This window comes from Eurosta solidaginis, chromosome 5, assembly GCF_040869045.1.
Source record: "Eurosta solidaginis isolate ZX-2024a chromosome 5, ASM4086904v1, whole genome shotgun sequence".
In the NCBI taxonomy this organism is placed as follows: domain Eukaryota; kingdom Metazoa; phylum Arthropoda; class Insecta; order Diptera; family Tephritidae; genus Eurosta; species Eurosta solidaginis.
In genome coordinates, this window is record NC_090323.1 from 261,469,409 (window position 1) to 261,493,577 (window position 24,169).

Below are 24,169 nucleotides of genomic sequence, written 5' to 3' on the forward strand. Positions count from 1 at the left end.
TCTTGATAACATATCGATATTTTTTCGGTAAGTTATCGACAACTTTTTAAATATAAATCAATAACTTTTCGACAAAACTCCGATAAGAAATATGATAACAAATTTATAACATATCCATAATTTTTCGATGATAAATCCAGACCTTTTCGATAACAAACGGATAAACTCGTCGCTTAAAATCGGTTTAATTGACTTCTTTTATTTTATTTTAAATTTTGTTTATCATAAAATTGTTTTTTAACACTATTTTATTTAAAGTTATTTGTTATTTAATTTGATTTACTTTTTTATTGTTTTGTGTTACATTTTTTTTCTTATATAATTTTATTTTATATACCAATAATACAATTTTATATATCAATACTTTTTTATTTTATTTAAATTTATTTTATTTTATTTTTATTTTATATAATTTTGTTTTTTAATTTGATTTTAATTTTTAATATTATATTTTATTTTATTTTGTTTTATTTTACTTTGTTGAATTTCATTTAAATTGTTTTTACATTATATTTTGGTTTTATTTTAACTCTATTTAATTAAAAAAAAATTTTTTTTTATTTGATTTTATTTAATTTTTTTTTGCTTTATTGTTTTATTTATTTTTTTTTTAATTTATTAAATTTAATTTAATTTAATTTTATATAATTTTATTTTATTTTATGTATTTTTATTTTTTTTTATTATATATGTATATTATTTTATTTAAAAATTTTTTTATTTTATTGAATTAATTTTTTTTATATTTTATTTTATTTTAGTTTATATTTTATTTTATTTGCTATATTATATCCCGTTTACTTTTTTTTATTACATTTTTTTAAACATATTTTTTATTATAAGTTATTTTATTCTTTCTTATTGTATTTCATTTTATTTTATTCTATTTTTATTTTTTTGTTTTAAGTTAAGTTGTGTTTACAGCTCTTCGAGCACTTGCATACCTATAATTGTGTATATGTTCAGACACTTTAACTTATATGTAGGTGACGTGTTTCTAGAGCTGCTGTTACATATTCATATAAACTCTACCACGTACCTTGTTTCCACATTACGCTACAGTGTTGTGACTATACTTACACTTGGTACATTCTATATTACTCTATTTCTCCACACAGTACACAAATACCCCACACTACGCGCTTACCATCTACAATATCGCCCATATATCGTACCACTAGCAAAGACTATGCTTACACTTTACATCTTACGCTTACATTCAGTGCTCCCCCATACCTTGAGCAAAGATATAATACTTATATGAGCTATCATTTTAAGGTCCTTCTTCTCATATCTCTCATATAGGAGCTATTATGTATAATAGTTTGCATATTTAACTTAAGGAACACCGTAGCATTCAACGTATAAAAAAAAAATAATTGCAAAAGAGCTCGAGGCAAAAACAAAAAAAAATCATAACAATTCATTAAACGCACCGCCAAGCAATAAAAATTAAATTATTACCGCTCATAACAATTAAAAATTATTGCAATACAAATTTGTACATATAACATATAAAATAAAAATTAAATTTGCTATAATATCGTTAGCCCATTTCAAACAGCACATAGCACATAATATTTATGTATATATGTAAGTAATTAAATATGTATTTTCATATTTCTGCACACACGTACGACATCATTACGTTTAAAATGTATTGTATTTGAAATCTAAAACTTTTGTTTCGCATCTATAATAGGCAATGTCAAACATGATACGCACTACTACCTGCATACTATTTATGCAAACACTTATACACATACAAATATTTGTTGCACTCATTAACAAATAAGTGAAAATAAAATTAATAATTAAGACATTTCGGTACCAGTTAATTTGGTATGAGCTCTGTAATAATAAATAGCATACAAATAACAAGTAATATAATTATTAGATTATTGCATGTAAACTAATCTTGCATTATTTATTTATATTGATGCATGTAATTATATTAGAGTGGTCCTTTGAATAAACTTTTAATCGAGGCATTGACTAAATTCACCAGCGAGATTACTTCTGCATAACTTTGAGATAATGTCCATATCATTTCAGAATAAATTTCGAAATCAATTCGAAACTATATCAGAATAGTTTCGCAATGATTTTCTCAATCACTTCGGTACCATTTCGGTATCTTTTTTTTACATCCGCTATCTATCTATCTCCTCGGAAAGTGTTTAATAGTTTTGGATACAATCTTTTATCGCCTTACATTGTTTTCTAGAGAAAAGCGGATATACAAAGAAATTAATATGTAATGAAAATGATAACAAACTAGTTCCGAAACGATCTGGAAAATAATTTTGACATGATTGAAAAATTCCGCATTGGTTCTGAAGTAATCTCGAAATATTTCCGCAGTGATCTCGAAACAGCGCCAAGCCGATTCATCACGCCCGTAATGAAACCATAAATAACAAAAATTCATCACAAAATAGTCCCCAAATGAACAGAAAAAAAGCAACTCCGTAGTGGAACTGGAATTATTCCAAAATAGTCTGGATGACATTCATGAAAAATTCCTAACTGGTTCTGAAGTAATCTCGAAATATTCCCGCAGTGATCTCGAAACAGCGCCAAACCGATTCAGTCCCGAAATCAAGCCATAAATAACAAAAAATCATTACAAAATAGCCCCGAAATCATACAAAACAAAAAAAAATCCATAGCGGAACTGGAATTATTCCGAAATATTCTGAAAGAAATTCATGAAATGGTCCCCATTACTTGGAAATACAACATAAAGATGACACACCTAAATAAAAACAGCGGTCAACTAAAACAATTACAATGTTTAGGAGAGGCAAAACAACGGATTGACTTTTGCATATGCGCCATTGCAATTATTGGTTTTTACCAAGCCCTATTTAAGTGAGTCGTGGGACTAGTACTTAATAGAGTATACAGATCGGTAGGTGTTGAGTTGTAAAACCCGGTAGTATGCAAAGCTTCGAAATTTAAGATTTTTGACTTAGCTCCCTATTGATCTACGCAAGTGCTCAATAAATATATGATTGTTCCCTTGATACCGACGTTGGCAGTTACAAATACATAAATTTTGTAATAGTATGAGAAAGTTTTATTCCCAAGTTAAGTTCCCTACGCAGCTCTTGAGTAAACGCTTAAGGAAGTACGAGCAGCCAAGACACATTGATGTATGACGACTCATGTTGATTCACGCACAGTACATATAGAATATTGAATTTAAGTTGATTTCAATAAATGTTTAACTTTGTTTGCCTTCTGTAATGTCACTTTTTCCTTGACAAACAATGCACAATCAATTATTTCTTAGCATAACCAGAGTTGCCGGGTGAGTTTGTCCTAAAAATCGTTAGAGTATTGTAGTAGAAATTTCTTAGGAGCTGCGTACTGCATAAAAAAACTGGACAAGCGTAATTTTTCTCAAGTATTTCTTTAATGTTATTTTGTTTGGATTTTTTGGGTTTCCTTAGAACTGCATACCACATACATTATCGGCAAATTTTAAAAGTTGAAAAGCTTGTTTTCATTATTATTTTGAACTTTCAGCATAAAATCTAAATTTGAATTGAAACAGTTTTTAAAACAAATATCTGAGCTTCTGGTAGGGTTTCTCAGTTTAGTTGTTCTTTAGTTTATTTGACGCTGATCTAATTGTTACTTAGGTCCCTTGTGTGTGTTATATGTAGGAAAATACAAAGTATGACTCAGATTTGAATTCTCAAAATACTGAGTTTATTGACATGCTCCAAAAGAGAAGAAAAAGATATGTTTTCGATTACAGATAGAAAGATATTTAACCGACGGTTGAAAAGATTTAAAATTTAAAAACAACTCTAATATATGTATGTACCTACGTTACTTTATTTAGCAAAATTAATATAGTAAATATTCTAACAAGAAAACGCAAAACGAAGAACATGTAATTGAAATATAATGAAATAAAATATAATGAAATATGCATATATGGAAAGTTGTATAGTTTAATATTATAACTACATATATACACCTACATACATATATACGAAATGCAATACTTTTTAAGTAAAAATATAATCTGTGATATATATTACTAATAAATTGTAAAAAGAAAATTTCTAAGAACCAAGATCACGTGCATAAAACTATCATTTATTTCGTAAAGTACTTTAAACTATTTTACTAAGTATTTAAAATTAAACGTAATAACACCGTATGCTAAAATATATACATCCTTTAACTTGTTAATGATAGATTCAACTACAATTTATTACATTTTAAGTACATTTTCAATTTCGAAATTTGAAATAAAATAAATATATTTAAACTACTTGATTGCTATATTTAAAAATTATTTTTTATATTCGAATATAAAGAAGTAAGTAAAACCAAACTGGAACTTAGATATGGGATAGAACTTAAACTAGAGCTCTTCTCTAAGATTATTAATTAAGACCCTTCCAACGATATATAGGTTTTATTTAAAAGTAAATGAAAAGAAACACAAATTTTGTACAAAAATTAAAAAAAAAAAAAAAAATGTCTACACTTTTTGACGATTGCCAATTTTTGTCGGAAATTTCGTATATTTGCCCCATGTACAAACATCAAAAACTTCACTTGCGTGAATATTCCGCGATGAGGCAATTTATGGTAACCACTGTGGTGTAGAGAAAAAATTAACAAACGGGTATTATGAAGTGATAAAAGTAAAAATGTAAGCTGTGCCCACAAAAAAACTTGCTCCTGAAAAAAATTTACGCAACCAAGTGCTTCCACTTTTGTGCCTCTCTCTTCAAAACTGAAAAACGCATATCGAATTTGAAGCCCCAGGTATTTTTAGTCCCTGATAGGCTATTATCGTGCATAATCCAAATTTCAATACTCAGTTGTCTCAAAAAGCTATAAGCAAAAACTGTAAATATTGAAAATGACAAAAAAAAGTATCGCTACTTTGATTGATGATAGTTTTGAGTATTGGAGGGCACATTAATTTTGCTCATACTTTTAGAATCTCCGTCTTAAAAACAACATTCAGTTTAAATTCCATAGCGTTTCAGCGATGCCCCAAAATTTTATCGAAAAAATTAAAAAAAAAAAAAAAATCAAGGGTGTCGTTAGAAAGTGCAGTAGTCGACGTTTTTTGCGTTTCGAAGTTCTGCAAAAACTTACTATCAACTTGATTTTTAAAATCATCACATCGGATAGTCAAAAGGTCAAGCTTAATGTCCTTGTACTTTTTTCTGAACTTAAATTTTTTGCCCGTGTGTAAAACCCGAGTATCCAAAAAAGTAAAAGTTTTTGGGATTTGCCCATATGTATGATTTTTTTGTATTGAGAATTTAAACGACTTTTAGAGAAATGCAATGAATTGATTCATTTTGTTTCATGAATTTTATGACAGGGTGGATAACGAAAAATGGCACTGAAGATGGCTCAATGCTGAAACCGATTTGTCTCCGAGCCAATTTTCACAAGGGATGACAAAAAATCGTTCAAATAAACAGGGATAAATTGCTTTTTTTTTTAATTTTTATACTTCGAATGGGCAACTTACCGAATCAATCCGCATAACATTTTGAGATACCGTCAGATATTCGTGATAAAATTATTTAGTTTTCTGATAATGCATTGACTAGTTCTGGTGGAACATTTTTGGTACAATTTCGGAATAGTTACGAATTGTTTTCGGTACTATTTTCGGGATTCATTCGAGGTAAATTTAAGATTGTTTCAGAAATATTTTGAGAATTTGTTGGGGCCAGGTCTGCCAGTATTGGCGGCTTAAAAGTGGTGAAACAATAAAGAGTTTTAGAAAAACATTTCTCAGTTTTTCCACATTTATTTACTGCACAATTTTACTTTCACTGAATTTGAATTAAGTGCTTCCAAAACGTTTGCTTTGTAGAATAATTAAATTGATGGATGAAGATAAGCTACAAATAGAGTTTTCAAAGAGAGTTTAGCGTCTTATGTGACCACATGCTGATAAAATAAGGGGATTTTGAAAAATATACTGGCAACCCTGGTTGAGACTATCCCCGGATCCTATCAGCACAATTTACCAGGACTACTTTGGAATAAAATCGGAATGGTTTCGGGACTGTTTTTTGATAATGTAGGATTTGTTTTCGAATTATTTTCGGTATAATTTTGTTATTATTTTTGGAACATCTCCAGACTATTTCGTGGTTGTTTCCATGGTTGTTTTACGAATGATATTGATATAATCTTGATATTGTTTCTGGAATATATCCGTAACATTAGAGAGATTTTGGCGGCTTAACTTTTCCAAAATATTTCGGAATAGTTTCAGATGTCTGTCTTGATAACTATGAAAAACATTTCGTTTTAACTTTTAGATTGGAATCAGCAGTTACTCGAGAGCAATCCCTTACTTCTATGATCTATTTGGCATACGATTAATAACATATTGTAACGTTGTATTATTTTTAATGAAAAGACTATTTCTTTAAATACAGCAATTGACCATAAAATACATTTAAGTCTTTTCAATATTATTAAGTGACTACATATTTGAATTATGGTAATTGCCAAGGAGTTAACAAAACTCACAGCTATTAATTAGCAGCAAAAAAAAAAAATATATACAAAACACAATTCAAAGAAATACAAAAAAAAAAAAAAAAACGAAATCAAAAATCTCAACCAAATACCAAGAAGATTTGAAGATCTTTTAGCCAAGCGCACAAAAAAAATTTAAGTACGATTTAAATGCGGTTTGGTAGCATTGCAGTAGCTCTAGCTCTAGCACTTCATATCAAATTAATATGGTATTATACAAATGTTTAAAGTAGTCAGGAAAAAAAAAAATTAAATTAATCGTTTCGATATTTTTCTATATTTCTACTTGGAATTGATAAACGAAAAGTCAGTAGGATAAATACCATAAACGCAGCGGGCGTGTGAGAAGATTCATGGGAGTTCCACGCGGATCAAATTTTTTAACAATGCTGAGAAGTGGAGATAAATAGCTGAAGATAGAGAGGTAAAGTGTATGATTTACCTAAGCGCTGATCTACAAAATAAATATGCATCATTAAAAAATGTGACCAAAGTACCATTGGTGTAGTAATAGAGTAAGCGATTAAATGAATTGGATCGCTTTTGTGTGCTGAGTATGTGTGATATTAATATTCGTATAAACTATGGCAGTTAATCATTGAGACCCTTGGAATAGCGTCGGGATATACACATGTAAGTATGTACATATGTATGCATGATCATACCGTTGTATTGCTAGTGAAACCTCCAACAGCGCAAATAACCCATTAAACGCCACAAAAGCAAACAATAAAAATTAAAAAAGCATTCATTTTAATGGCAACTGGCCACTGAAAACCGACCAAGGAACAGGCTATAGAAGCTCAATGCTGTAGAATTCATCAAGCCATAACTACAAATATGTAATTGTATACGTTATGTGTGTAAAAATGTGTAGAGATTCACTGGAAGACCAGTAGCCGCTGCTTATGACAGTTGAAAAATGACAACTAATCAGTTTTAGCCGTTTTTGTGAGTGCCTCTAAAGTGAGGTTGAGCAAGAAGATAGGAGTTTTTATAAAAAAAAAACCAAAAAAAAAAAAAAATCAAGAAGATTATGTACTCTGCAAGAGTAGTTAACTAAGTATCAGTGGCGGATAAAAAATGTATATTTGTCAAGGGGCGCTATTGAAAATCGTTTTTCGTGAATGGTTTCAAGCAGATCAGACTCCAGACAACTTTTTTCAAGAAGATTTGCACGGCAGAAATCGGCCATACTATAGCAAAAGCAACTGCAACAAGTAACCGGGGCAGCTTGATTGCAGAGCAGATGGTCATAGCAGTATAGCGCCATTAAATATATGTAGAACGGACGACATGGTATCGTGCCTGAGGCAAGGATGCGAAAATGGCAGAAAATACTATACACGTGTATAGCGATGGTTTCAAATTAACGGAAGGCGTCGGGCCTGCTGTTAACTGTGTCGATTCAGAAATACGTAGATCCTACAGGCTGCCAGATTACTGCAGCGTCTTTCAGATGGAAATCGTAGACGCGAAGAAAGCAGGAAGCGTGCTTAAGCTGCAGTCGTGGCCATTAAAGGAATAATCTCACACAGTATTTCATAAAGAAGTGTTCTGGAATGCAAAGAAGAGACTTCGTGAGGTCAAATCATATATCTATCATAAAGGGATATAAGGTAACGAAAAGGCCAATGAGTTGGCAAAAAAAGCTACAGAACTCAAAGAATCGATGGTACACGTCCCCTTCCGTTTGGGATAAATCAAAATCAGACAGGAGTTGCATATGATCCATCAAGCAGGAAAGGTGTATAGAAGTGCGGGCTGCAAAGTGAAAAGAGGTATAGATACTAACTGGACACTGCCTTCTAGCGTCACATGCATATAAGTTAGGCCATACTAATAACAAAAGATGTAGGAAGAAAAGTTTGAGCACGTTCCGTGTTGGTGTCCTAATATATGGATCGGAATCGTGGCGTTGTCAAGAAAAGGTGAGATGGCTCTTGTAGTGTTCGAGAAAAAGGTTCTCCAGAAGATTTATGGTCCTGCCCGTGATGCCGATGGCGATATGCAGATAAAGATTATAAACTCAAAGGCTTCTTTGGCCAAGTCATGTTAGGCGAATGGACGAAGGCGCTCCGGCCAAGAAAGTATTTTCATCGGCACCTATGTTTGAAAGCAGAAGAAGGGGAAACCTTTTACTGAGTTGGGGGAGGCAGGTTTAGGAAGACTTGACTTTCTTTGGTGCTCCCAACTGCCCTCAGTTATTGCGAGGCAGGGCTAGCTAGCGCGATTTGCTACGAAACGGAAAATGTCGCTTACACGGCTAAGCGCCAGTTAATGGTGGCGATGATGATGAAGACGGAAGTTTAATAATATTGAACTCATGCTAAGATACTATATGATCATGACGCTTTGTGGGCGGTCTAGCATTTCTGCCCCTTTTTTGAATTGGGGGCATACGGATGAGCTAAAAGAAAAACTGTTCCACCTTGGACCTTCGAATCTGTAACTATAAAAAAAAGAAGTTAAAGTGTATCAGGGACAACAAACTGAACGGGGCCATATATTTTACCCATTCAACGTCAATCATATGTACGAGAGCTGGGTGATCGCAGAAGGCGAAATCCATCAGCTGGAGCGTAGGTAACTCAATGAGGTATGCAGATAGAGTTGCAGTATCAGGTACTGGGTGCTCACTTACACAGCGACATCTGCAAGTCACAATACCTGCAAAACATTACATTAGGTTGAAGGCCTTAACTTAAGCAGATGTCAAAGAGATTCAATTCTAAATATCACACGTCTCTAGGTTATGTTAGTTTAAAATGACTGGTCCGAGAAGTTGTATCCCAGCCCGACACTAAGCCAACAAAGGGCCTAATTTGATGTCCTAAAAAGTAAGTAACCCCCTGTGTACCAGCCGCCGCTGAGAGATTCACTTCACAGAAGATGCTGAGCGCTTTCATCCACCTTAATGCATCTGCATCTGATTACCCACCATCTCGGAAAATAATTTAGGTCAGAAAGCCTTAAAGCAAGAGCCATTTAAATCATTCCTGATAATTAAGCTAACTAATGTTCTAAGCTCAAAAGGGAGCTAATTCTTTTTCCTCCTATAGATTGGGAAGGTATTTATTTTGGTCACCATAGATACTTAACTAGAGACTTAAAACTGTTGTCAAACAATAAGAAGAAAAGGCTACCCAGTCACCTCAGTTCTATAGTATGCTAAATAGGCCATATTTTTGATTACTTCTGTATTGCATCGGCTAAGAGGTTATATTCCTTAGCAGAATAGTGTTTCTTCGAGTAGTGGTTAATTTCATAGATTATAAAAACAATATTAAATATATGCAGGCTATACGGACCCCAACAGCTCCCTCTAACATTCGTTGTTGTTAATTACTACCCAACAATGCTACGGCGCAAAAAGAAACCAAATCCGAACTTTTTCCTGAGAAAACTACATCAACTTGTACTCAGATATTTGGCTAAAGAGATAGCAAATATGTATATATATGTGCGCATCTGACTGACCCAAGAATATATGTCTGGTTAAACAAAGGTGTATGTATGTGTGCGGATAAGCTGGTGAAAAAAAATTATAACACAACTTATCACATTGTCGGGATCTTAACTCAATGGGCTTAGATGAGTTGAAAGCAATCATATTCATCAACGCGTGAATTTCTGGCAAAACAGACAGGTAGAAGAAAATATAGGATAGGCAGCAGGAAGACAGTCAGGTTGAAAAAGTCAGGGCCGCCGCATCATCAATGAACGTAAACCCCAGTAGTAGGCACACAGGCACTCAATGATAGGCTGGACGTACAGGAGTCACACAGTGGTCATAAGTATTCACCTCATATCACACATTGCTTTGACTATTGGTGCAGCCGCGTTATTGAAGGTGATGCAGGCTGAAGTAAGCAATTCATTGATTGTAAAGATTTTCGTGCAATTCCTTCGCGCTTGTGAGTCTACGATGCCTCATGATCCTCAGTTCTGTCTACGGCGACTGCACGCAACGCCGCTCTCATAAACAATCGCTATCAATTCATCAACTCAAGCGGCGACTCTTTTTTGCAGCAGCACTATGACTTTACCTGATGATCATTGAAAAAAATTACTGTCATTAATAACAAAAACAAAAAGATAGGGGAAAAAAAATTAAAAATGCGATAACTTAGCGCTGCCACGAAATTATTACATACATACATATTTTATTAACGTATTGAAGCTGGTTTTTTTTTTTTTTTTTGTTATCAAACCTTGCCTTTTTTTGGTGATTTTTTTGTGCTGTGGTTTTTGTTTTATCGTTGATTTCGTCTGAAGTGTTTTTCATGTTTAACTCAGAATTTCGCTGTTTGAATTTTTCGCCTCTATCCCTCATTTCTTTTTTTATTAATGTGTTTCAATTAATTATAAGGGAGTGAGTGCGTGGTACAAAAAAATTGTCAGGATCATTACCAACCAATATACAAACGTATGTACTAGGGATGACGATCCCGGGACTCCGAGTTCCCAGGCTCTCGGTACTTTTTAAGGCCAAAAAATCCCGGCATTGTTCAGGTTTAATTCCAGGATTGTTGAAAATAGCATTTTTATATCCATTTGTTCCACAAATCTACCTTTAAGAGCAAAACAAACATAACAATGGGGAAAGAAATAACATTAGAAATCTGCGGAAATATTTTTGTTATTGGTTCTAAAGATTTTTGTTGCACTGAACTCACAATTTCCAAATTGTTTCAGGTTTTCGAGATATTTTTGTGTCTAAAATTGAGAACAACGCCTTGTTTTTTCTGTATCACAGGCCTACACAAATCGAAATATACTTTGTAACCAGAGCTAAGATTAAAATTTCAACGTAGTGCAACCGAATCTCGATTCAGAACAGTTCCGTCACTTAAATTTTTTGAGATATTGGAACTTTAAAATGGGGCTATCACGTTTTTTAGGTACATTGGAGGTCATATCACTTCTAGAATTTTTTTTAAGATAGTAATTCTAACTGAAAGTATCACTCTTACTCTTCAAAATCCATTTCAAGTTTTTAGAAAATGTTTTTTTGCTTCTGAGAAATCGTCTATTGAATTAACAGAGTTAGGCAATTCTTCAAAGTTCGGATTTTTTTTTTTAAATATCTCGACTTCCGCGCAAAACGCAAAACGATTTCTAAAGAGCCAAAAAAGATTTTCTAAACACTCAAAATGGATTTTGAAGATTAGCAGTGGTAATTTCAAGTACAAAGCCGAGTTTGGAAAAATTGTAGAAGTCACATCACACAACATATTTTTTGCACTTTTAGGTTCGAATATCTCAATAAACTAGAACCAATTTCACAAAACTGGTATTGTTTACGTTTTCAGCATACCCATTATATGTCAAGTTGGTTTCAACAATAGATAGCATCCACCATATGACTACTGCCCAATGTCATGCGTATGCCTTTACAACACTGTGTGGATAAATCAGCTGATTTTATGTTCAGGGGAAAGTTTCATTTCAAATGAAACATAAACAAATTAAATGCAGGTAAATATATGCTGCAATTTTTTGTCAAAAAGCAAAAAGAAATCTATGCAGACTATATTTCTGAACAATCCCGGGATTGAACTTTAAGTTCTCAAAAATACAGGAAGGCAAAAAAATCCCGAAAATCGTCATCCCTAATATGTGCTTATTAAATAAATGTACCTGCCTTCACTCTTACCTACAAAGGTATCTACATTCATTGGTTGGCAGTCAACTCAGCGTGTCTATTTAACAATCTTGTGACATTAGAAGCAAAGGATTAGTTGTAGTAGCCATTTGTCTGTTATTTGCCACACAATTGATGAAGGAGCCACAGCAACAACCACTTAAGTATTGGTAATGAATCGAAAATTTCTTTCTTTTTGGGGTTTCACTTGAATTTAAATATCTACATAATTTAACTTTTGTAGAAATGCAATTAGTCTGAAGTGCTGTGACATTTCTCGGTTTTAAAATGAATCGTTTGGAGTATAAGACGAATTGTTTGTCATAAATAGTTAGACAATTGGTGGTATGTTATAAGGAGTGATATGTAAGGAGTTGGTGAAGTTCTTATCTAGCAAGGATATCAAAATAAAGCAAGTGAAAATAAACACTTTCTGTGAGCCAAGTAGCAATTCGAGCGACATTAATGTTTTTGAATATGTATTGCGAAGAGTTGATTAATTTTTTTATTTATTTATTTGTATGTTGTTGTTTTTATAGCAGTGCTTCGCCCCACACATTGGGAGTCACCACTCACTCATTGTCATCAAAGTCAACAGAAGTCCTAGGGAACTTACAGATTAGCATGGTTGGGCCATACATTGGGTATTCCGTGGTTGATTTTGGATAAGTAAGAGTTCAATAGTACCCAGATCGATGTTGAGCTAGGGTGACGCGCGTCTCCCTGAGGACGTTGCTTTCCTCAACTGCGAGTTGAGGATATTTGTCTCTAAGGATGGGATTCGCCAGGCAAACCCTGGCATAGTGGTCCGTCGCCGTTTTATGGATGTTTCTGAGGGCTTTTTCATGCTCCTTTTTTCACTCGGCTGTATTCTTAAGTGCCAGATTTTTTCATAATGCTTTGGGAAATGAGTTCTTAGGCCCCTTGGAGGAGGGACCTCTTTACTCAGATGTCTTTTGGGATGTCCAGGTTTCTGCGTATTCAGCAGAAATTGTTTGTTCAGCATCTCATTACTCTCCTTTATGGGGAGTATTCTCGCCTAATTGCGTAAGTAATATTCTGGGAACATAAGAAAACATCCCGTGGCAGTTCTGAGCGCGGTGTTTTGAAAGGCCTGCAGTTTAGTCCAGTGTTTTCCTTTTCGGCTTGACGACCCTATGGCGTAGCAAACATGCGCCCGGCCAATTGCTTTATAGATGGTTAAGAGCGTTTCTTTACTTTTGCTTCAAGTACTGCCGACAAGAGACTTGAGGATTTTGTTGCGGTTCTGGACTTAAAGTACAATTGCGGCTGCATGCTCGCCGATCCTTATCGAACGTCACACTCAATATTTTTTGGTATGAGACAGTCGGTAGCGTAATACTGTGGATCGATGTGAATGTTCGTCACCGGGGATTTGGTCGGTGACAATGTCAGATTTCGCGAAGTGAAAAAACTGGAAACTAGGTAGATTGATTGCCTTGTGAAATTTTTACCATTATTCACTATAAATGTGAATGCCAGTGACTGCAGCGCAAGTTGTCACGGCGTCATACAAAAATCTGGCCCTTAGAGTTTCATTTTCCGCTAGTTGAATTTACTTTCACTTGCCTAAGGGCCTAGTTTGTAGCAGTGCCGGCTCTCAGCTAAACGAAGTATTTAAGTACTGATGTTTAACTTGATGAAAATAGATACTTCGTTTTCTTTCGTTCACCACAAAATGGTGTTGTTGTTTTGTAATTGAGATAGAGCTTTTTGTACCTCTTCAAAGTCGGGTTTGGGAGATTTAAATTGCATTATTTACAAGCATAGTCTCATGCTCATCATTTTATTTGGAGGAATTATCCTTCTTTTCATGTAAAGAGCAGTTAAATTTAGCCTTCATAATTTTAACCTTCCTTGACCATCAGTTACCTGGTCAACATTTTTTAATTTGTATAAAAATTCGCTTGAAACCTTCCACCCTTTACCGAATTTTCGTTATATTTCGGACGCTTTTCCTCTTGGCTTTTAGATGAAGCTCTTCGCAACCACCCCTCTCTGTCCATCCCTTTTTCTTTTTATAAAGACCACTTGCTACCCTTCTAACCCACGGTAGCGTTGGTCCGAAAGCGGCATTACTTTTTCGTTTTCTAGGGATATGGACTCATTCAGTTCAACCTTCTAGAGCAATCCTCTCGCTGCGCATGCATTCCATCGGTTTGACTAGTGCTATTACAGATCAGATGTGAGAACCGAGCTCTGCTGCGAATAAAATTCCTTGACGTTAGCTTTCTTTGTATTTTGGTTCAGGCAAGACAGTCATCCGATGTTGGCACCCAAGAACTAAACGAATGCGTATAACCAATGCAACATTACCGATCTGGTTGTTTGGTTTCGTGCTTAGGGCCAAAGAAACCGTACTGAACTGTATGAGATTGATTCCTTAGCTTACTGAATTCCGAAATATACCAATTCAGAGGCTTCGCTTGTTGACGGGCAGTTTTCAGTATATATTTTCTCTTAATCCTTTTATATTTGAGGTATAATAGCACTTAATAGGCGCAAATCATAATTTTTCAGGGAATTAAAACAGATACATTTTCGTATTTATCCGATCAGTTAATTTATCTAATTTTATATATAATAAGCTGGTCTGATCTATTTATGTGGGGTGCGAATAAGACAAAGCTTTTTCCACCTTACAGCTCAACGTTTCGCTAAGATTTTCTTAGCATCTTCAGGAGCGTAACTGTAAGTTTATTTAGAAATCCATAAAAAAAAACAAAAACAACATTAGTAGGTGTTACATATAGGTGCATGTTGTTTTTGTGTTTTTTTATGGATTTCTAAATAAACTTACAGTTACGCTCCTGAAGATGCTAAGAAAATCTTAGCGAAACGTTGAGCTGTAAGGTGGGAAAAGCTTTGTCTTATTCGCACCCCACATAAATAGATCAGACCAGCTTATTATATACAAAATTAAAACAGATACATTTTGTTATGACATTTGTCTTGGAACGGAACGGAGCCCACGTATAAGTACTCTGCCGATTCTGAAAGAAGATATGTTATCGCTTAGAAGTTTTTAATTTTTCTAAAGATTTTGAAGTTGATTTCCCTGGGACTTGAACCCAGAATAATCGGCGTGGAAGACGAGCACGCTTCAGAAGTTATTCTGTCCGAAGTTCGATCTATTATACTTTCTCTCAGTATAATTTCTGTCATCTTGCCTCCATTTTTCTCTCCCTCCCTATTTTTTCCCCTATTCTCATTTAGAATTTTCCCCAAATTGAAAAAGGATGGGTTGTTTTTGAAACTTAGAACTTTTGCGATATTTTTAAAGTAGTGGATGTTTCGTAAACATTTTGGCATGCGTCGTAACTAACTGGGTGGAACACTCGGCTATGATGTCGAATCGAAACTTTCCAATCAAACTTTTTATTGATTTGCCAAAACCAAGAAAAAACTGTCTTTGTTTTCTAACAAAAACCTCTTCCTACTTCCCCTCAAAAAAACTATGCAGTTAGCGATTTTTTTTGGTGTGGCCTTTGTTTTAACAAATACACTGAATTGAGAAATTCAATTGCATTCTCATTGACTTGAATCGTCAATATAAAATTTTATGTGCGCATGACATATTAGTTTATAAAGCCTAAATACATGTACATCTGTCAACTAGATTCATCGAAATTTCTCTTTCAATTGTTTAGCGCCTAAAAGCCACATTTATTTCGAAGTAGTTGACATTTGATGTGACATCTTGAAGATATAACGCCGATCGGTGGTGTGATTTCATGAAAAATAAACCACTCATTCACGCCCTCAATTTAACCCCAATGTTAACACAACCCTCAATGAGCCGCAATTGTTGTATTTGCTTGCCAAAGAGAGCTAATTTTACTATAAATTCTTTGCAAATTAGGCAGTTTCACAAAATAGTACTTTTTTTGTTCACACAACCTTACAAGGTTATGTTTCGATGATTTTAAGTAATTTAATATTAAAACTATATACCTTCGTACAACACTTTAATTACATAATATCATTATACTGACTTCTATTATCTCAATTCTAAACAATATTTCCTGGGAAGCTCTTCTTCATCTCAGTACATTTTTATGTCGAATATCCTATTAATTATACTAAATAGAATATCCTGCCATATCGGGTACCGTTTCGAAAACGCCCTATCTTGGAAAACTTTTCAATAACGCTCTAATACAAACTTTGTTTCAAAAACTCCCTTATCTCAGAGTTTATTTCAAAAATTCCTTATCCGAGCTTAAATTCAATCAATTTCGACATTAGCTACGGAGTTTATGAAAAAAACAAAAATTGAGATGGAGCATTCTTCAATCTAAGATAGGGCGTTTTTGAAGCAAGTTCTGAGATGGGGTAATATTCTTAGATAGGGCGTTTTTCCAACTGGCAGCCGAGATAGGGGATATTCCTGCCGTCTGTACGAAATAGAGGAAAATCTTTCGCGGAAAAATTATTTAGAATCGGGCGATATAACTGAAGGCATGCATGGATAAATGTGTTAAGTCAGAATTATTGAGTTTGGCTGTTTTGCGGTAGGACGAAAGTTTTCACGCTCATAACATATTCAGAAATATACACATAGGCACGTGAGAGGACGCTAATATTTATATTTATAAGAATTTCAGCATAACGACAAAATACTTTGATCCATAAACTTCTTCAACACTCAAAAAAAAAAAAAAAAAATTATTCGTGCTAAATAAAAATATTTTTTAAAATGGTCTAATAATCATGTGTGCATTTGGTCGCGTGATAGTTTGTCAGTGTCAATGATTTTTATTGCTCATCTTTAATCCTATTCAAAACTGTGTATTTCCATTGTGATTAAACGGCGCCATAAAACAGCTGTGAATAATTGATGCTTTATGTTTTAAAGTGATTGACATTTGACTGTCTCTATCGAAGATTGAGCGCGATCAATGAGATATGTCGTCAAACTAGAGAAGAGAATCACCAGCGAACAGTGAACGTATAAAGAAAGATGGTGCAAATGAAAAGTAAAATCATGAGAACAATATTTCTGCATCGACTTTATGTTCGCAATACGAGTACCAAAAACAACTTGTAAGGTTTTTAACAACAGATATTTTCATGGCCTTTTTATCTACTACTTCTTGTAGCGATAAGAAGACTCACAGAAAATTTTGGGAAGTTTTATCTATGTTGATGATCCTTCTCTAGTGAGGAGTTTGGGGTCGCCATTGACTCGTCAGGTTTCACCATGGATAGAAGGGGATGAAATTTAGGTTGAGGAAGCTGTCAAACTCTTGGAAAGCTTGCGGTTCACTATCCCCTGAACCTCTTAGCTGACGGTCTTTCTCCCATATACCAAACAAATGTTTTCAAACTGAAGATTTTCCAAGTCGGATTAGGATCATTTAATAGGCTAGAACGTTGCTTATACAGAGAAAAATTCTGGCACATAGGTATACTCGTTATGTGGAGAGTGCAAGAGCGATGTGAGCCAACTGACCACATGTCATGTTGCACTGATTAACTAGGCCAAAATAATTGATCTAAGCATAATTTATTTCAACAATCGATATGCAGGCTCTTTCTTATTGGTGCGAGCGATTCGCTGAACTTCAATGTGGAGTATTGCTAAACCACTGCCGAAAGGCGACACCGCTTAGAAAAACGTTTTTCTAAATGTGTTTCGGGCTGTAGTCACTGCAGCAATGTCGTCAACGTAACCAACTAAAATTAATAATCAGGCATTTTAAGATAGAACATTGCATCGTAGCTGACGTTCCACAGGTCAGGGCCAAGAATTTAGCGCTGTACTGCTCCGCATGTGACTTCCATGGTCATGGAATCCTCTGAGATTTAATATATAAGGAGCGATCACTGAGGTAGCTTCTGATGACGCGCTGTAGATAGCAAGATATTTGGAATCGCTGCCCTAAGGCAGTCAGCATATCTGCGCATCTCACGCGTTTCTTACGTATAATGTTGCAATGAGGACAACACGTTTGGGTTTTGGGTATTGCCTCGGCCTTTCTTTACATTCATCTTTTGGCATCCTGCTATGAAGCTCAGAACTTGAAGACCCCACCAGGAGTGTTCAAGAGCAGCTTGTTAGAAGGGAGGCAGATGTGAATACATACCTCACAGTTCATTTATGTTAAAGTAATAATCTTATATAAATTATTAGATTTAGATACTTTCAATGAAAAATTACGTCGTAATCAAATATATGTATAACAAATATCACTTGTTATATTCTTCAAATAGCCAGCGCCTCTTATACCCATAAATTTACCTTGCAGCATAATGTTATTTAAATTATGACATCAATTTCAAAGAAATATTTGGCTGCATAATTGCGGTTGACAGCTTCTTCTGTCTGTGTTTCTAAATTAGATATCTATAAGCGTGAAATATTAGTGTTAGTTTTGGTGGAATTTTTTTGAGGGGCTTCACACATGAAATTAAAACATGTTTCCTATATCTCTTAATACACTAATATAACCTTTGTTAAAGGGGGAAATAACAACAGCATATTCTTAGTAGACACAACCTAAGAATGATTTGATTGATGCCTATTCAAAGCATCTTTAGCTAATATTACATAGCGCAAGAGCATCGTTGCCATGTTTCCCTCTGCATGGCTCGCCTACATTCCCCCATGGCGTCAAAAAAAATTTAGAAAGCGCTCAACAGCTTCCAAACAACTGCTGATGTGATGCCTTTTGGCATCAATGAGTATTTATGAGTATCATTCGTAGATGACTCGTACACATACGAACATTCAGCCATATGCCAAACATGATTCTCTAGATTCATAAATCATGTAAGCTGTCTTCATTTTCTGAGATTTTTGTTCAGGTGGGCGTGTGTGTACAATAATGAAATAAAACAGAAAAAACAAAAACAACAAAATCCAAAAAAAGCTAAATATGAATTGAAAATAAAAACGTCAACAAACATGCTTGCATTTTTCGCTTCACTCTCCCACTGCCTCTGGTGCTTGCATACACAAAATCACTAGCGCAGTTGGCGCTCTTGTCCAACTAAAACTTGCACCATAATTAAAAATTTTAATCAATTGGCATTTGCGTTCTTGTTGTTATTATTGTTATTCTTTTATTTTATATTTGAATTAAAGATACAAATTCAGATTTAAGTTTGTTATCCTTTCCGTTTGCATGTTGTTGTTGTTGTTGTCGTTGTCTATGCGCTGCATATATAAATTTGTGCGTTGCTGTGACAGCACAAGTTGACTGGTGATCACAGCTTGCGATTTGCATGCACTTGATGAGTTTTGCTGTTCGTTGGTTTGCCAGCCTTCTTGCTGCTTAGCATAGGACTACTTATCCCATCCTCCTACTGTCCAAATAAACATCCGCTAACTTGTTTACTGATCTGTTTGTGGGTTTTTGTTCACCATTGGTTTGCTACCCTCCTGTGCATTCGCCAAAAAATCTCAAATGTTGCCTCCTATCAAGCTGTGTGCCACCGCTGCAACAGCGCATTTTTTTATTAGTAAGCTTGTAACCCAATGACGTTCAGTAAGCGTAGATGACGCACAGTGCAGCGTCGTCGTATAAGCTGCACGCAAAAGTAATGTTGCAAGACTTTCGCCATCTTAAAAAAAATTATTTAATTTATGTTTATCCAGGTCGGGTTTGTTAAAAAAAAATGCCGTGAGAGCTTTTTCGGCTTCTTAACTGCAACAACCGATACAGAGAAGTTATTGCTTTATTATCGGATTATTAGCGAATTATTATCGTCGAGTTATCGGCTTTTTGTTGCTTCCTAGTCAACTTGTTATCGACGGTTTATAGATGTGTCGTCAATTTCATACTAAAATTTTATCGATAGCTTATTCATAACAAACCAGGTAAGTCGTCGTTTACTTATCGACAAAACGCCGATAGGAAAGTGGTAACACTACGATAAAAACCGACACATTTTCAATAAAAAATCGATAATATCTTCATAGCAAATCGACAGCTTAACGATGACTAAACGAAAACTTTTCGATAGCAAATCGATAGCTTTTCGGCAACTTATCGATAACTTTTAGAAATAAACTCGTTAACACGGTGATAAAATATTGGTTACACTCCGATAACAAACCGATAACTTTTCGGTAATATATCGATAACTTTATTGTAAAATATCGAGAACATTTCGATAAATTGATAAAGTTTCGATAACAAATTGTAATTTTCGATAAAAAAGGGATATTATTTCAATAACGAAACGATAGCACGCTATTACCGAATTGGTAACACTCTGATAGCAAATCGATAACAACTCGATAACCTTTTTTAACTGGCGATAACTTTCGAGAATAAATAATCAATAACTGTTTGGTTCTTAGAAAAAATGCGAACGAAATTGAGAGCCTAACGTTCAAGCTTGCAGAACTAATTGGTTAAGTAGAGGTTTCATTCGCTTAACTAATAAATAACAGGTTTAAGCACTATTTTTGGCAAGATCCACACATACATACATACATAGCCCAGCCGACAAGTAGACAGTGACTAGGGTAATATGAAGGAGGGTGAAGCGGCGTGCTATGCGTACCGTGATATGTTTTGTAAATCATTTGCGAAAGGTGGCAGGTTCATATCGTTGATTGGCGGCGAAACTACGATGAGTGGCGGATATGAATTATTATAGTTTTAAACTTATTTTGAAAATTATTTTTAACTTTTTAGTTCGATATTATTTGAAAGCGTATTTTTTAGTTTTTTTAACTATTTAAAATAACAGTGAAAAAAGTTGACTCGTATCCGTTAATGTAAAATCCATCAAAATCAGAAAAAATCGTTACATTTTTCAGGGTGGTAGCAAAAGTCAAGTGGCTAACGTCACAATTTTTGTATTATGCGCTGGTCTATCTGAACCAATCTGAACTCCAAATATATTTGTATAATAAATGGTCGAAATAAGATACAACTGCGCGCCTCCTTTTGCGATGTCGAAAATATCAAAAAATACTGGCAAAGTGATGAAAATTGTGAAAATTGGATACAACTACGTCTACTTTTTCGATATCGAAAATTTAGAAAAATACTGGTAAAGTGATGAAAAATGGACAGTGGACTTAATTTATAACTCAAAATAAAAATGTATTAAAGTTTTTTGAAAATGGGCGTGGCACTGCCAAAATTTAGTAGGGGAAAATTCTAAAGTTTAGCAGAGCCGTAGTCACACTGTGCGCCGATATCTCAGCTGACCAATAGCAATTACTTCGACTTGAAATCATTGAGTTGGATAATACGCATGAGTGTGTGTATGAGTTTGTATGGGTGTAGCGCGTTCGGTTGGCAATTCGATATCCCGCTAAGAATATGACTTCGCATAAGTCAAGTTAATTTTGCGTTGATTTATTTTGATGTTCGATCTGATCTTGTGTTGTACGCTTATGGTTGCTGCTGCAGACGTTCAAACACAAATCTTCAACTCATTTTAGTCGTTTTTATACCTTTCATGAACATGAAATGGTATATTAACTTTGGTCCGATGTTTGTAACGTTGAGAAATATAGAAGATATACTCACAATTAAGTATACCGAATTGATCAGGGCGACGAACTGAGTTGATATAGCCATGTCCGTCTGTCCGTCCGTCCGTCAGTCTGTTTGAATGCAAACTAGTCCCTCGAATTTTGAGATATCTCAATGAAATTTGGCGCAAGGATGTATTTTTGTATTATATTAGACATTTGTCTGATCCGGTAGGATCGGACCACATATATCCCCCATACAACCGATCGTTCAGATAAGACGATTTTGGTCATTCCTGCCGCAATTTAGAAAGTATAAACGTGAAACTCGGTGATATATATTCTAATATATCATAGAAGTTAGCCTGAAAAAATCACTTTGATCGGAGCTATATGTATATAGTATATACCTATCCCATACAACGGATCGTTCAGATAGAAAGATTTTTGGCCATTTCTCCCTTAGTTTCCAATATAAAAACGTGAAACTAGGTGATATTTATTCTAATATATCAAAGAAGATTTCCTGTAAAAATCATTTCGATTGGAGCTATATATAATATATATCCCATACAACCGATCGTTCAGATAAGGGGGTTTTTTGCCATTTTTTATTTTATATTTATCTTAAAAATCGTTTAGTTATGTACATCTGTTCACTATAAATTTCTTATCTTATACATCCGATTGTTTGGATATTACGAAAGGGATAAGATTATTGTTCAGTCCCATTCATGAAAGGTAAGAAGTCTTCGGCACAGCCGAGGACAGTCCCGTCCTTACTTGTTGTTATTTATTTATTTCTTTTTCACAAAATTTTCAATGAAAATCATTGCAATGCACCAGCTGTTTTAGTTGTTGTTGTCGCTCCCGCAGCTCTACCATTTCAACCACAACATACAAGTTCGTAATATGCGATCGCTTAGGCATTGCACCATCGACCGCTGTCGAATAGGACGTGCGGTCACAATGAGGTGTTGAAGGCTGCTTAACACCAATATTTTTTGCATATATTTGTGTTCTTGAAAATATTACGACTGCGTTAGAAATAATTTATGAATATTTTGCCATTTCCTATATTTTATGTTGTTAATGCTTGCGCTTCTTTTTTTTTTTTTTATTTGTTGTACTATTTTGCACGTCTGGTATTAGGACGTTGTCTGTCATCGCTGTCAACGTGTTCTTCGAGAAAATGCTGGTGTTTGTGATGGTGTTTATGTTGTTGTTATTAGTATTACTGTTGATTAGACGTTTGGTTTCTGATTCGAGTTCAGCACCTCTTTTATTCGCGTACACGCACACCTAAGTTGACCCTAATTTCTTGTCTTCATGCTGTTAGACAGGATCATAGATAGGCTTGAAAGAGTTATGGATTTAAGGGATCTAATAGACAGCAGTGTTAAATTGAGTGAAGTTGTATGAAGCCTTAGTACATATGTTAGTACATATGTATGTATGTATATCCAAAACGTGCAAACGTTTCTTTAATTGTCTGAAAAACATATTTTTTTGTAAATTTTCCAATTTTTTGCATATTAAATTTACTGTAAGTAACGTACTTACATACATATATACACAGTTAAACCGCTACAAACGAACACTTCTATTATCCGCATAGTTCTATTGGGCGGTTATATTTTCCAGCAGACAGTATTAGCCAGGAGCGTGCGCTGGAATTGTCTATGGGGGAGGAGGGGGGGGGGGGGGGCGGTTTGAACATATGGAAGCTCATAGTAAGCATCTGTTATTGTCAAGACTAGTTTTGCGATAAAAATTAATAGAAACGGGAAGCAATCCGATAATGAAAAATTTTTTTAATTATTTCATATTTCATTGTCAACGCATTAGTACAATGCAATCTAGTATAGTACAACAAAAGTAATAATTACATAAAGTTCTTTTAGTATATAAAGCTTGAAACACAATGCCCTGACGCCGCGAAATAAACGCGACGAAAATCGCCTAGTCAAAAATAGAATCCCCATAATTACATGAAGGTGAACACAATGAACGCCAACAGCGAAATTTACGCGACGTCATTTTGCGACGATAGATTTATTTCTATCGTCGCCGCCGGGCGATGACGACAAACATCCCAAGGGTTGCTTCTGTTTAATTTTTTAAGTATAAAAAAAAAACATAATATCCAAACACAATTTTTTTTCTTTACATATAATTTTTAATTAACACGCTTTTATTAGCTTGGCCTGTATGTAACGGAATTTTTGAGCTTAATTTTCACCGGTTTCTAGAAGTCTGATTAATTGGAAACTTTGCATACGTATCTAGGACCGATGACAGCGCATTAATGTGATGGTGTGGTGACATAAGGTAAACGGCCATAAGGTCAATTGGCCTTATTACCACTTTGAACGGCCATAAGTTTGATTGAAACTTTGCACACATATCAAGGCTCGATAACAATGCATTAATGTGATGGCGCGGTGACATAAGGTCAACGGCCATAAGGTCAATTGACCTTATTACCACTTTGAATGCCCATGGGTTTG